General features: G+C 52.0%; 1 long non-coding RNA gene across 1 annotated transcript; it reads left to right on the plus strand.

Annotated features, from left to right (window-relative positions):
* The first annotated feature begins 5,447 nt into the window (after positions 1–5,447).
* LOC139829463 (uncharacterized) lies at positions 5,448–6,813 on the plus strand. The gene is made up of 3 exons (XR_011741934.1): positions 5,448–5,571; positions 5,798–5,894; positions 6,543–6,813. It is a non-coding gene; the product is annotated as an uncharacterized lncRNA (long non-coding RNA).
* The last annotated feature ends 6,895 nt before the right edge of the window (positions 6,814–13,708 follow it).

Raw genomic sequence — 13,708 nt, forward strand, 5'->3', positions numbered from 1 at the left:
GAGGTTCTCAGGGACATGAGGCAGTGCCAGGGATGGGTTGACGGTCGGACTCGATGATCTTGAGGGGCTCTTCCAACCCAAATGATTCCATGATTCTGTGGTCCCAGCTTCTGCAGCCACTTCTCTCTTCTCTGATACCCTCCAGGAGGAGCTGGCCAAGAGGGAAGCCGAGTTCCTTGCGGAGCGCTCCCTGGACACCCAGAAGGTTCCCATGGAGAGGCTGTGGCTGAGGGAACTGAGCGAAAAGAAAGTGCCAGCGGTGAGCTGAGGGGAAAGCAGCAGCACCGAGCCCCATGGGTGGGGGTGGCAGGGCCAGCTCCCCAGGGTGCCAGCAGCTCGGGGGGTGACCATGAACGTCCTTACAGGCAGCCAAGTCCGAGTCCAGTGTGGACGTCTCGACCCAGCAGGACCCACTGGTGGGTGAGTGCTTGGCGGGGTGCAGTGGGGTGGGACGCGGGGGCAGCTCCGGGCATCCCTCTCTGCCGCTTTTCTCCCGCCTCAGCCCCCGAACTGGAGGCCGACGAGTCCCAGAGAGACCGCGAGGCCGGGATAAGCGAGACGATGGAGGCGGCCAAGGCTGCATTACAGTGCTCCCGCCTCTGGGTAACGGAAGAAGCCATCTCCCCAAAAACCTGAGGCTGCTCATAGCCACAGGGAGCCGAGACCTCTCAGCTCGCTTTGTTTTCTTGAGGGGTTCTCAGCTCTCCTGTGGGCCTGGAGCCCCCAGAGCCCCTCTTGTGTGGGCAAGGATGGAGCTGTGTTTCTCCATGCCTTGAGCCTGCGGTGGTCCCTGGTGCAGAAACCCCCCTGAGGCCACGGGCCAGCTCCTGCACCCTGCATGAGCACTGTGGGCTGAGTTCTCGTGCTGTCCCCTGGTTAGGACATCCCCAGCAAGATCCTGGCACAGGAGTCATCCTTGGAGGCCCTGGAGAAGTACATCAAGGAGCAGGAAGAGCTGCAGGAGGAGCTGGAGAAAAAACTGAGGGATCTGGAGCTGAAGAAGGCTTTGCTCATGTTTCACCAGGCCCCCAACAAAACCAGGTGCTGCTGGCGTCAGGACAGTCGTGTCATAGAATCACAGACTCGCTTTGGGAATCCTGGGATATGTTTTCTCCAGTACCCTAATGTACCCAACAGGCATTGTAGGTCCGCTTTGCTGTTTGGGGTGTGTCCCTTGTCTATAGTAGCCAGAACATCATCAGGCACTGCTATGGCTCCTCCTATCCACCAAGCCCCTAGGAATTTAACTTCCTGGCTGGGACCCTGGCACTTGGACGGTGGAATATCTAATCCGTTCTGTGTTAATAAATTCCAAAGAGTTTCTGCTACTTGCCCCACCTGTTCCTTATTGTTTCCACCCACTAAGATGTCATCTATATATTGATATATGCAAATGCCTGAGAGTACCTGTACAGTGTCCATGGGTGCAGCAAGGGCATTGTGGGCAATAGTAGGAGAGTGTTTGTACCCCTGAGGAAGCCGATTAAAAGTGTATTGCTTCCCTTCCCAGGTAAAAGCAAATTGTGGCTTGTCTTCTTCCCTTAGGGGAATCATGAAGAACATATCTTTAACATCTAAAGCAGCCATCCATGGGTGGGCTGCTGCTTGTATTACAGTCACCACTGAGGCTATGTTTGGGACGGCAGCTGTTAGTGGTGCAGTGTTACTATTCAGTTTTCGATAATCAATAGTTAGGCGCCATCGCCCATCAGGCTTGCGAACGGGCCAAACTGGAGAATTATAGGGAGAATGGGTGCGGCTAATTATTTGTCTTTTTTCAAGATCATTAATAACCTCCGTAATGCCCCGTTTTGCTGCATTTGGCAGGGGGTACTGTGGAGTACAGGTTATTGTAGATGTGGGTAGAGCAGGAGCAAGTTGCAAAATCCTAACGTCAGTAGTTCTTTCGAACTGCAAGGGTGCAGAGGTAAGTGGCAATATTCTAATACGGGCTACCTCCGCTCTGTGGCTTCCAAAGCTCCAAATCTCCCCATTAGGTAAGCACCACCGTCTACCTGCCAAAATATCAAATCCCAATATGTTTGCCTTATAAGGACTCAGGGCAACTTCCACAGCTGTTGTCCGTTTTTCCCCAGGTAGCAAAAGGTGGGTTCGAGCTAAAGGACATCTCTCTGCTACACCTGTTACCCCTACTATATTGATGGCTTTCCTTGATGGTTTAATCCCAAGTTTGTCAGCTTGCCGCCTGTTCAAAACACTGATTTGTGCGCCTGTGTCAATTAGAAATTTCACACTTATTCGCCTTGGACCAACGGGGATATGTATGTATGGTTCTTTATCACTGGACCATTGGCAAGAAAATACAAAGCGGGTGGGGCGGTCCTGCTTCCCATCCGCTTCTACTAGTTTTTTGGCTCCCTTTGTGAGGATACGAAAGGGTTAACGTTTCGCTTGTCCTCAGGGAGGGGGACGGTTACCGGTGCCTCCTCTTTGTTCTCCGATCTTCCCTCTAAGTATTCCACCAGCTCCTGCAGGTGCTCGGTGGAAAGCTTATATAGCAGTGTTCGGGGCACACCCAGAGCAGCCGCGCGGCGCCAGAGGCTGCTCTGCTGCAAGCTGCTGCTCTGATCTGACCGGCAGCCAAAACGCTCCGGTTTCTGGACGGGGGGGGCGGCCTCTGAAGAGGCTCGGCTCGGCTCGTCTTCCGGACCGTCCGGCTTCTGCACGGGCCGCCGCTCGGGTCTACCCACCCCATCTCGCGCCCATGTGTAACCACATTGTGTAAGATTTCCGCCCAGGTTAATACATGTTCAGGAGGACTTCGGGGATTTTGCTTATTACGATCAACAGCCCCCTGAATTTTCTCCTTAAGGGACTGGACATATATTTTTAAGGCATCCGGTAATCCTTTAATAAGCAGCCGAAGGTGGACCGGATCCACCGGCGCCGCCACAGGGGGGGACTGCCGGCCCTTTTCATACATTGCTTGTATACAAGCCGCCTTTTGAACTCCCTCAGCAAGATCTGATAAGCCTTTTACAACAACTGCAGCTGGCTCCCCACGTTCCCTGGGATCTATACCGCCAGCCCAGTAAGCTACACGAGATGTGATGGCGTGATTACCATCCGGACCATCACTTAAAAATACCCCTGGGCCCCAGAAGCCTGTGGCCTCGTCCTTACTCAATAATATCCTATCACCGCCGGTAAGTGAAACGCGCCAAAGATATTCAGTCTCTGTCTCGCCCGGCTTGCGTGAGAATCTAGTTTGTACATCTCCTAGCTCCAGTCCTGAATATGGCGTGCTATGGGTAGCCGTGCGTGGATTTTTGCCTCGTCCATCCGTATGTGTTTCAGTTCTAATAAGAGGACGCACGTCCTTTGTTTCTACCCCCCCTTCATCAACACTGTTTTCAGAATCAGTATCTTTGTCGAGAAACGGGGGGGCCGAGGGGCACACCTGAACTGGGGAGACGCTAGAGGAAGTTCTCATATTAATTAACAAAAACTCAAGTTTTTGTTCCAAAAAAACAAGTTTCTGTTCTAACAAGCCAAATCTCTGTTCTAACAAATCCGACCGTATGCTTTGCCGAGAAAAGTCCTGTATCAGAGAGTCAAACTTTTCACTTTGTCGCGAAAGGTCCTGCCTAAAAAAGTCAGACTGCTCACTTTGCCGCGAAAGGTCCTGCTTTAAAGAGTCAAACTTTTCGCTTTGCCGCGAAAGGTTTTGCTTTAAAGAATCAAGCTGTTCACTTTGCCGCGAAAGGTTTTCCTCCATTCGCTGCTTAATTTTACACAAATCCTGTGCTACCTTTAAGCAAACACCCAAACTGAAACACACCGCGATCCACATTACGGCAAGACCCCAGGTTACTGCAGAGACATTAAACAACCCTCTAAATAATTCCTCCATATCTGATACCCCGCTCGCTGCGCCAAAATTGTCACGGAGGCACCCCGAGGCTGATTTAAGGGACAACAGGGTCCAAAACAACTTTTATTAAACCAGTGAGAAACAGGGTTTTAACACTGCAAAAGTGACTTAAATATAGGTTGGGGTATCAGTTGAGGAAAATTATTAAGGGGTAACAACTAGTACAACAGGCGGTCCACAGAGTACATACACGTGGCTTCACCCAAAACTATGCTGGAACCACCCTCGAGTCCCAGAGGAGTACACACTTGCCTGAATCCGGTTTCTGGATTATTCTTAAAGAGACAAAGGCAAAGCGTACACTCGCGATTCCGCGAGTGTAAATTTATAATACACTCGCAATTGTGCGAGTGTTTTACTTACGCACGTGGCGGCAAGGCAAGCGGGGTCTCCATCCCGGGGAGGCGGGGTCTCAGCAGCAGGATCTTGCTCGTAGCTCCGAGAGACCGGCAACAATTGGCTCAGTCTCGACGAGAGTCCCGTTTTTATTGGCTGATCAGACCTGACTGTAGGCATTCTAGAAGCTTCTCTGCACCCCCACACCGTGTGTGGGGCGCCCCTGAAGCCTCCAAACACCCCCCACACTGGTCACAGGCGCCCAGCGGCTCACTGGCGCCTCGGCACTCCCTTCTCCTAATGGCCCTGGCCAGGGTGCTCTGGGCCAAACAAAAGAAGCTGTCAGCCTCAAGTAGCAGAGAGAGGGAGATGTGCCTACTCCCTCCATATTGAAGGAGGTGGGGGGAGAGAGGGGGGGTTTGCATTCTGCCACATCGGGACAGCCGTGTTGTAGAATCACAGACTCGCTTTGGTTGGAAAAGACTCTCAAGATCATTGAGTCCAACCATCAACCCACCCCTGACACTGCCCCATGTCCCTGACAACCTCATGTCCGTCTGTCCAACCCTCCAGGGATGGTGACCCCACCACTGCCCTGGGCAGCCTGTTCCAATGCCCCACAGCCCTTTGGGGAAGAAATTGTTCCCCAGATCCAACCTCAACTTCCCCAGGCGCAACTTGAGGCCATTTGTGTTTGTCCTATCACTTGTTACGATTCGGGTGGTGAGAGCCTGGCCCAGGTTGGCCAGAGAGGCGGTGGATGAACCATCCCTGGAGACATCCCAGGCCAGGCTGGATGGGGCTCTGAGCAACCTGAGCTGGTGAAGATGTCCCTGCTCATGGCAGGGGGGGTGGGTTGCAACCTGAGCAGCTTTTGCAACGGATTTGTGGTGTCTCTGCACCCCTGTGCAGTTGTATGCATGTGGCTGTGGTTGGCTGCAGGATGCTGGAGGAGGAGCTGAGGGCAAAACTGCAGGAGCAAGAGGCCCGGCGGGACCGGTCGCGAGCCCAGATGCTGAAGAACGAGGAGCTCCTCTTTGAGATTGAGAACAGAATCGACCACCTCCTCTTCCGTGTGCGCGGCATCACTGTGCCCGGCCAGGTAGCCCCCCAGCGCTGGGTGGCGCAGTGACACAGCGCGGTGACACTTGGTGCAGCCACCGTCACCCCAGGTGGCTCATTTTGCCCACCAAGGTTGTTCTCTCTGTCTCCAGGATGACTCTCTCCTGTCCCGGGGGGTGGAGGGGAAGCTCCAGTACCTGGCCCAGAAGTGGCAGTACCTGGAGCAGCGGGCGGCCCACCTGCCCCCTGAGTGCAAGATCCTGGACGAGAGCAGCGAGGTACGTGGGGTGTCCATCCCTGCTGGGGTCTTCGGGGACCCGCGCCAGGAGGCTCCTCCTGATGGCCCGTCCCAAGTGAGGAGAATGGCGGTGGCCCCATGGAGCAGCTCAGCTCCAGGTGGCACTGGGCACTGCAGGGTGCTGTTCCCAGGGGATCATCAAGGGCATCCCTTGGGTTGTAACACCCACCTCCCCTTCAACAATTAACCCAGGGTGTCTTTCACAGACTTTTGTGAAGGCCAGGGATTTTCTGGAGAAGAAAATGTCAAGCGATCCTCGGAACGTGATGGTTTCCTTTGAGGAGAGAGACAGCAGCGATGACGGTAGGAGAGCTTAGCGGGGACGTGTCCCACGGCGACTGTCCCTGCCCCTGCCTGTTGGGATTTGTGACCATCCTCGCCTGTCTCTCCTGTCCCAGCAGAGCCCAGCCCATGAGTTCTCTCCAGACCTTGGGGCTGTCTCCAAGGCTTTGAGCATGGGTGGTGCTTTTAGGTGGGGATGTGGGAGCATGAAGGCAGCTGGCGGGGTGGCGAGCATCGAACCACAGAAGGAACAAGAAAAGATGCTGTGGGGCAAGGAGGGAGAGCCTTGTCTTCGAAATCACCTGGTTGTGAAGAACAACCAGTGCTGGGGTCTGTCTGTGGCCTTTTCCCATTGGATGCTCTTGGAGGAGCCACTGAGTTTCTGAGCTTGCCACCTGTTTTGAATGAAGCTGGAGCTGCGTCCAGCACCGCGTGGCTCCAGACCTTTCTGGGAAGCCCCAGCAGCTGGGGATGGGCCACAGCAGCAGCACTGCCAGGCCCTGCAGGTCAGCCTGGGATGCTGGGCAGGAAGAGCCAGGGCTTGGCAGGAAAGCTCACTGTGATGTCACCAGCCCTCCAAAGCGTGCTGGCTCTCCCTGGTGACACCGGCACAGCGGAGATGGCCCTGCAGACCCTCCCCAGCCCGTTTCTCTCTGTTCGCTCCTCCAGAATCCTCTGAATCCTCTGAAGAGAAGGAGGACGAAGATGGCGAGCACGTCCCTACCCGGGAAGACATCAAGAGGGAGGGGCAGCTGCTGATCCAAAGCCAGAAAAAAGCCGTCAAAAAGTAGCAGCTGCTCCACGAGAGCTTTGGATGCCCCAGACCACCCCTTGTTCTTTGGATACCCCCACTACCCCTGTGTTTTGGATGGCCCAGACCATCCACTTGACCCTGTATTCCCCCGCCACCCCTTGTACCCTTTCTCCAACAGGTTTAATAAAGCAGATCTTTTTCGTTCCTCCCAAACCTGTGGTCAAGCTGCAATGGGGGGTCCTAGGTCACTTCTGTCACCCAGGACGCATGGGTGTCAAACCCTGAGGAGCACTCACCTGGGTTTGGAGGCAGCCCCATCGCCCTGGCCCTCACCCAGCTGTTCTCCTCGCAGAGCTGGGGATGGGCTGGGACGGGGGCGGCGTTCCTGGCCAGAGGAAAGCCGGGGGCAGCCTGGCTTTTCCCCCACTTGATCCTGTGGAGCCAGCAACTTCCTGGGACCTCTGTCCCCCAGACGGCTCTGGCTGCACCAATGGGCCGCTGGGTGTCCACAAACATCTGCCAAAGCCTCAGGTAACCGAGAAACCCACTTCTCAGCAGTGACATCACCGAATCCAAGATCCAGAGTCTGTTGGTCAACAGCTGGGAATGTCCCAGTTCCAGGTATTCTGACAGCCTGAAGGTCATAGAGAAGAAAATCATAGAATCCCAGAAACAGACTCACAGAACAGTTTGGGTTGGAAGGGACCTTCAGAGCTCATCCAGTCCAACCTCTGCCATGAGCAGGGACATCTTCACCCAGATCAGGTTGCAGCTGGTAGAAATGATGACCTTTCAGAGCGTGCTGGTGGTACTTTGTCCCTTGTGCCCTGCCCGGATGTGCAGAGGAGACAGAAGGGACCCTGGGAAGCTTTGGGGAAGACCCTCCATATGCTGAGGTGGTGTGTCTCCTTCCTCTTCAGCCTCTAAAAGGCATTTGGTAAAGAGCAGAGTTGGAACTGGGGGTTCCCATCTTTTGAGATAAACTGTAAAACCTCATTAATCATTTTGGTTGGAAAAGACCCTCCAGATCATGGAGCCCAACCATAACCCACCCCTGGCACTGCCCCATATCTCTGAGAACCTCATCTCCGTCTGTCCAACCCTCCAGGGATGGTGACTCCAGCGCTGCCCTGGGCAGCCTGTTCCAATGCCCCACAGCCCTTTGGGGAAGGAATTGTTCCCTAATCCCATCTAAAGCCTCCCCTGGTGCCGGTTGTTTCAGGCTCTTGGTCTGGTCTTTGCACTCGGGACAACAAAGAAGCCACAAAACGTGTTGAAGACTTCTCTCTGGTAAAGCTGGACTCCATTTTTCCATCTCAGTTTTTGGAGAATCTGCTCTGTGGCCTGTTTGTCAGATGCAAGGGAACACTGAGATGCTTTAGCTGTCTTGAAAGGAGGGAAGAGCAACGACACGCAGCAACACAGGAATTTCAGGTCTACTGAAACCATTAAGTTGTGAGCAGAAGATACAAAGGCCAATTGCTTTATCATGAGCATTCACTGAATGTGCTCAGACACAGCATCCCAACTCCTCACCACGTCTGCGAGGAGAAGACGTCACCGCACCAGCGAGCTCCTGCCCGGAGTGCGGCGATTAGGAACCACGCACACCAGGACGCAGACAGAAATTCACGCAGAGGCAGAGGTCTTGTTCAGGACGGAGCGCAGCGCCTGGCCAAGCCGAGAGCTGCCCCAGGCCTAGGCTGCCTTCTTTATTCACCATTGACAATTTACAGGATTTACAGGTACAGGCCTGGACTAAGATGTTTACAAAAAGCTGCTTTTCCACTAATGGTTGTTAAGAACACACTAAACTCGTGCGATGTTTATCTCACTTGTTTAACCACTCATTCACAGACCAAGGCCAAGGACATTCGCACATCCCATGCACTTGGGGGCGGTTATCCGGCCCAAGATACCATTCTCACAAGTCTGGGCTATAACTTTTTACAATTACAAGAAACGTACACAAAGTAATCTGTCCAAGGCCCTTTATATGTTATTATGTTAGTATTATGTCTTTGACCGTCCAAATGGTCACGTTAGTATTGATCTTCCTTTATCATCCAGATGGCTGGAACCGCACATCTTGCTCTCCCATATTTTACTTTCCAACATTTTCCCCTTTTTTGTTTTAAAATCAGGTTCTCAATGAGCGCAGTAAGGACCCTGGCTTTGTTCTTCTTTGCATTCTGTATCATTGTCCAGGTGATTTGAAGGACTACAAGAAAAACATCACACAAGCATATCCAAATCCCTCAAAAACCCATATACGCAGACTGAGAGCTGAAAATGAAGTTTTAGGGTCTAATCACTTTATGCTATGAGATAATGTTAGCCATTTTGTCTTACAGTCCTAACTCTTACAAACTGTGTAATTATTTGCAGAGTACTGGCTAAATCCTAAATCAGGCCTTGCACATTAGCAAAGACTGTTATTTTACTTGATATCACTCATAAACACTAGAATTCAAGTTCAACAGTATTACACATATTTAGCGCTCTGATAAGAGAAAATACAGGTTCAAATAGCAGCTAAGGAGATTATTTAAATACGATATCATAAGAACAATGAGGATCCACAACGTGCATGCAGTCACTCACAAGAAACAAAACTGGAGGCCTTTTGCTTCAGGGTACTCACAAGAAACAGTCGCTCACTCCAATAAAGAAGTGGGGTGTCATTAATCCCAGGAAGTTTCCTTAGACGCTGTTCCTGTCCAAGGAAAGGACTCCAGTTCACAGACCCGCAGCTCCGAGAAGACCACTCAAAAAGGGTCTTTGGCAGGAACCCCATTTCACTGTTTGGCCAGATGTGGCTGTGGGCATTACAACATAGTCCAGAAGCTTCTCAGCGAGTCTGGGCACCTCCTTTGTAAAGGACCCTGTCAACTGACCGAGGATCCCACCCCTCCTGACCCATCAGTTGGTAGAGGTGAAGTTTATTGACAACACCTTGATACCATTCTAGGTGTATGTATGTGGGGACAGGCACAGTGGGGCACAGAAGGTGCTAAAGAGCCGTCAACCTCCTCACTGAAAGCTCCAGATTTCAGGGGAATGTGTAACTGCCTCACAATCCAGCCTGCGACCACAGTCATCTGGCAAACTACTTTGGAGTGGTGGTGCAGTCAGCTCTTGCCTCCAAAGTCAAAAGGGGGCATTCTGTTGGTGAGTTTGCATGCCCGCTGTGGATCATCATACCTTATGTGTCATTTTCTTGTTGCAAATCAACCTACAACAAAATAATACAAATTACAACAATTACAGTTATTAACAAATATTGGAGAAAGCTGCTTAGCCATACTAATAAGGAAAATAAATGCGTTGAAAGTGTTTTCGCCAGTTAGTCCCCAGTCCAAATCATGTAAATCTGAATCATTCTGATATGCCAGTGCCTCTTCCTTTGATCTCTTCTATTTCTTTGTTGCCCTCTGCCGCAGGGACAGATGCTGGATCTCTGGCATTAGGTCCTGCATCGTGTTTGTCCAGCTCGTAGAAAGGTTTAACGTATTTCACAGGAAGCCACTTTGGTCCTGTTGGAAGAAGAACACAAGCAGAGCCCTTTCCCAGGCGATTAACTACAGGCCCTTGCCACTGACTGTTGTGCAGGGGATCCGGTTATAAAACCTTTGGTCTCTGAGACAGTGAATCTGGAACACGGCAGTGTTTTTCCACTGCTGCGATAGAGGAGGGAGGCACAGTACGATTCAAAAAATGTAAAGCATATATTGCATTGTCTGATTGTTCTTGAGGCATCATATTTGCCCTTTTTTGTTTTAATAACATCTGTTTCAGTGTGGAATGTGCTCGTTCAGTGATAGCCTGTCCAGCGGGAGAATGTGGAATACCTGTGACATGCGAAACACCCCACTGCTATAAAAATTATTGCATGGATCTAGCAGTGTATCCAGGACTGTTGTCAGTTTTAATCTGTTGTGGCACTCCCAGCACAGCAAACAGCGGGTCCAGTGGGGCTGAACATCTCGGCTTTTCTCACTTGTATGTGCAGATGCACAAAACGTACCTGGAAAAGTATCTATAGAAACATGTACATATTTCAAACGGCCAAAAGATGAAACACGTGTAACCTCAGAGTGCCAAACGCCATTAGCTGAGAGTCCGCGAGGGTTAACTCCAAGGGAGGGCGAGCTTGTAATCAGACCTTGACATTCCGGGCAAGAGCGCACTATGTTGAGACCAAACACCTTTTTGAAGGCAGCAGCATTCTGATGGAAGAAAGCGTGTGAAGCCCTGGCAGACTGGAGGCGACTGTAGCTACAGTATAAGAATCTGGAACTGCACTGCCTTCAGTTGTGGGACCGGGTAAAGTCGTATGAGAGCGTATGTGAGCAACAAACAGTGGGTGTGTGCGAAGCTGTAATGCAGTTTGCAATGATACAAACATATCAAAAAGCTGCTGTTGCGAGATTTAAGAAAAGCGGAGGGGATGCGCTGTAGGACCTTGACTACGTACTCAGAACCACAAACCAAATTTAGAGGTTCCTCCCTAAAAAGCTCTAAGGCATGCAAAACTGCACCAAGTTCCACTAATTGGGTTGAGCCTTCAACAGTTTTAACAGAATGATGCCAATCGTTATCTTCACGCCAGACCACTACAGCTCTATGAGACTGCCATGAAACATCAACAAAAACTGTGCGAGCATTTGGGATAGGACCGAATACAAGTACGGCCTGTGGTCTGGTATCGAAGACACGCAGATTTTGAAGCAATTTACGTTTACATGCCAAAAGCTGTGCTGTTAAGAAAATCAGCTAGCGCCATTTGCAAAGACAGAGATTGTGAATAAAAAAATCAAAATCTGCTTTCACAAAAGGTACGTGTATGACAGATGGATCACGGCCTGCTAAAGCCTGAATCGGTTCTCTGCCTTTTTCGATCAGAGTAACAATCAATTCTAGGGGCTCAGGAATAGTTTCACGAAAAGAATTAGGCAAAATATCCGTTCCAAGTATATCAGTCTGTTTGCGTTCTCACCATACGGTCCCGCAACAGCCACAGGTTGTTTCTATGTTGTAGCTCTGAACAGACAAATCCGCAAGTCCAATCGAATGCAGTCAGCCTGTTAGGTTGTCATAAATTTATTCATCAAAGTTTCTAACTCCATTTTGGCTGTCATATTTATTGGATATTGTTTTCCCTTACCGGATCGAAGTCCTGTTTCAGATCTATCAGTGTAGTGTTTGCTTTACCGATACTTTGGTTGCCCATACCAGCGGAAATACAGCATCCAAAATTCCCTTGGAGGTTTCTCACTTGCACCAGCAGATCTGCACCATCCAAGCAGCTTCTTGTGGGACATGCAACGGAACAGAATTCTCAGAAAACGTTATTTGAGCTCACAATTTACTTAACAAATCTTGACCCAAGAGAGGGCTGTCCTGGTCCCTCTGGATGCCACCCCTTCCCTCCAGCGCATCGACGGCACCACTCGGCTTGGTGGAAAAGCAAAACTGAAGTGTCTTGGGTGATGCAGAGACCAGAGAAAAGTGTTTGGCTTTAGCTCTCTGCCAAGAACATCTGGGGAAACCCTTTGAAATGCTTCAGCCACTTTAGCAGAGAAAAATAACACCCCCACACAGTTGCCAGGCTTTCACTGCTCACGCAGGGACAAAAGACAGCGCGGGGACAGCACAGCTCTCACTCTGGAGCTCGCTGGCTCTGACACCCGTGCCTGTTTGGGACAAATATCAATGGGAAAGATTTTGTGCTCTGGGATTCAGGTCATCTGGAGAACACCAGCAAGGAGAACGACTGCCAAAACCTGCACAACGATGTGACCAGCTCCAGCTCCCCTGCGGAAGGAGGCGGCTGGTGCTTGTCCCAGCCCAGCCATGCCATGGGCGACCCAGAGCGGCTGAGAGCAAAGCCTCTTTCCAGGCTCTCTACGCTGTGAGACCGTGGGGCAGGGTCCCATCCAGGGGGGACATGAGGGCACATCCTGCCCGAGGTCTAGCAGGCCACTCTGCTGCACGGGGAGCAGAGGAAGGGACAGAGGCACCGAGGTGGGCAGGTACCCACCCAGCGCTGGGTGGCGCAGTGACACAGCGCGGTGACACTTGGTGCAGCCACCATCACACCAAGTGGCTCATTTTGCCCACCAAGGTGGTTCTGCCTCCAGGATGATTCTCCCCTGTCCCGGGGGGTGGAGGAGGAGCTCCAGTGCTTGGGCCAGAAGCTGCAATACCTGGAGCAGTACCAGGGGGCAGCCCACCTGCCCCTTGAGTGCAAGATCCTCGATGAGAGCAGCGAGGTACGTGGGGTGTCCATCCCCGCTGGGGTCTTCGGGGACCCGCACCAGGAGGCTCCTCCTGATGGCCCGTCCCAAGTGAGGAGAATGGTGGTGGCCCCATGTCGAGCGATCCTCGGAACGTGATGGTTTCCTTTGAGGAGAGAGACAGCAGCGATGACGGTAGGAGAGCTTAGCGGGGACGTGTCCCACGGCGACTGTCCCTGCCCCTGCCTGTTGGGATTTGTGACCATCCTCGCCTGTCTCTCCTGTCCCAGCAGAGCCCAGCCCATGAGTTCTCTCCAGACCTTGGGGCTGTCTCCAAGGCTTTGAGCATGGGTGGTGCTTTTAGGTGGGGATGTGGGAGCATGAAGGCAGCTGGCGGGGTGGTGAGCATCGGACCACAGAAGGAACAAGAAAAGATGCTGTGGGGCAAGGAGGGAGAGCCTTGTCTTCAAAATCACCTGGTTGTGAAGAACAACCAGTGCTGGGGTCTGTCTGTGGCCTCTTCCCATTGGATGCTCTTGGAGGAGCCACTGAGTTTCTGAGCTTGCCACCTGTTTTGAATGAAGCTGGAGCTGCGTCCAGCACCGCGTGGCTCCAGACCTTTCTGGGAAGCCCCAGCAGCTGGGGATGGGCCACAGCAGCGGCACTGCCAGGCCCTGCAGGTCAGCCTGGGATGCTGGGCAGGAAGAGCCAGGGCTTGGCAGGAAAGCTCCCTGTGATGCCACCAGCCCTCCAAAACGTGCTGGCTCCCCCTGGTGACACCGGCACAGCGGAGGTGTTAACTCTTTGTTTCTCCTTCTCTCTTTGAGTTTTTCTAGTTTCTT

Source organism: Patagioenas fasciata, chromosome 19 (assembly GCF_037038585.1).
Source record: "Patagioenas fasciata isolate bPatFas1 chromosome 19, bPatFas1.hap1, whole genome shotgun sequence".
In the NCBI taxonomy this organism is placed as follows: domain Eukaryota; kingdom Metazoa; phylum Chordata; class Aves; order Columbiformes; family Columbidae; genus Patagioenas; species Patagioenas fasciata.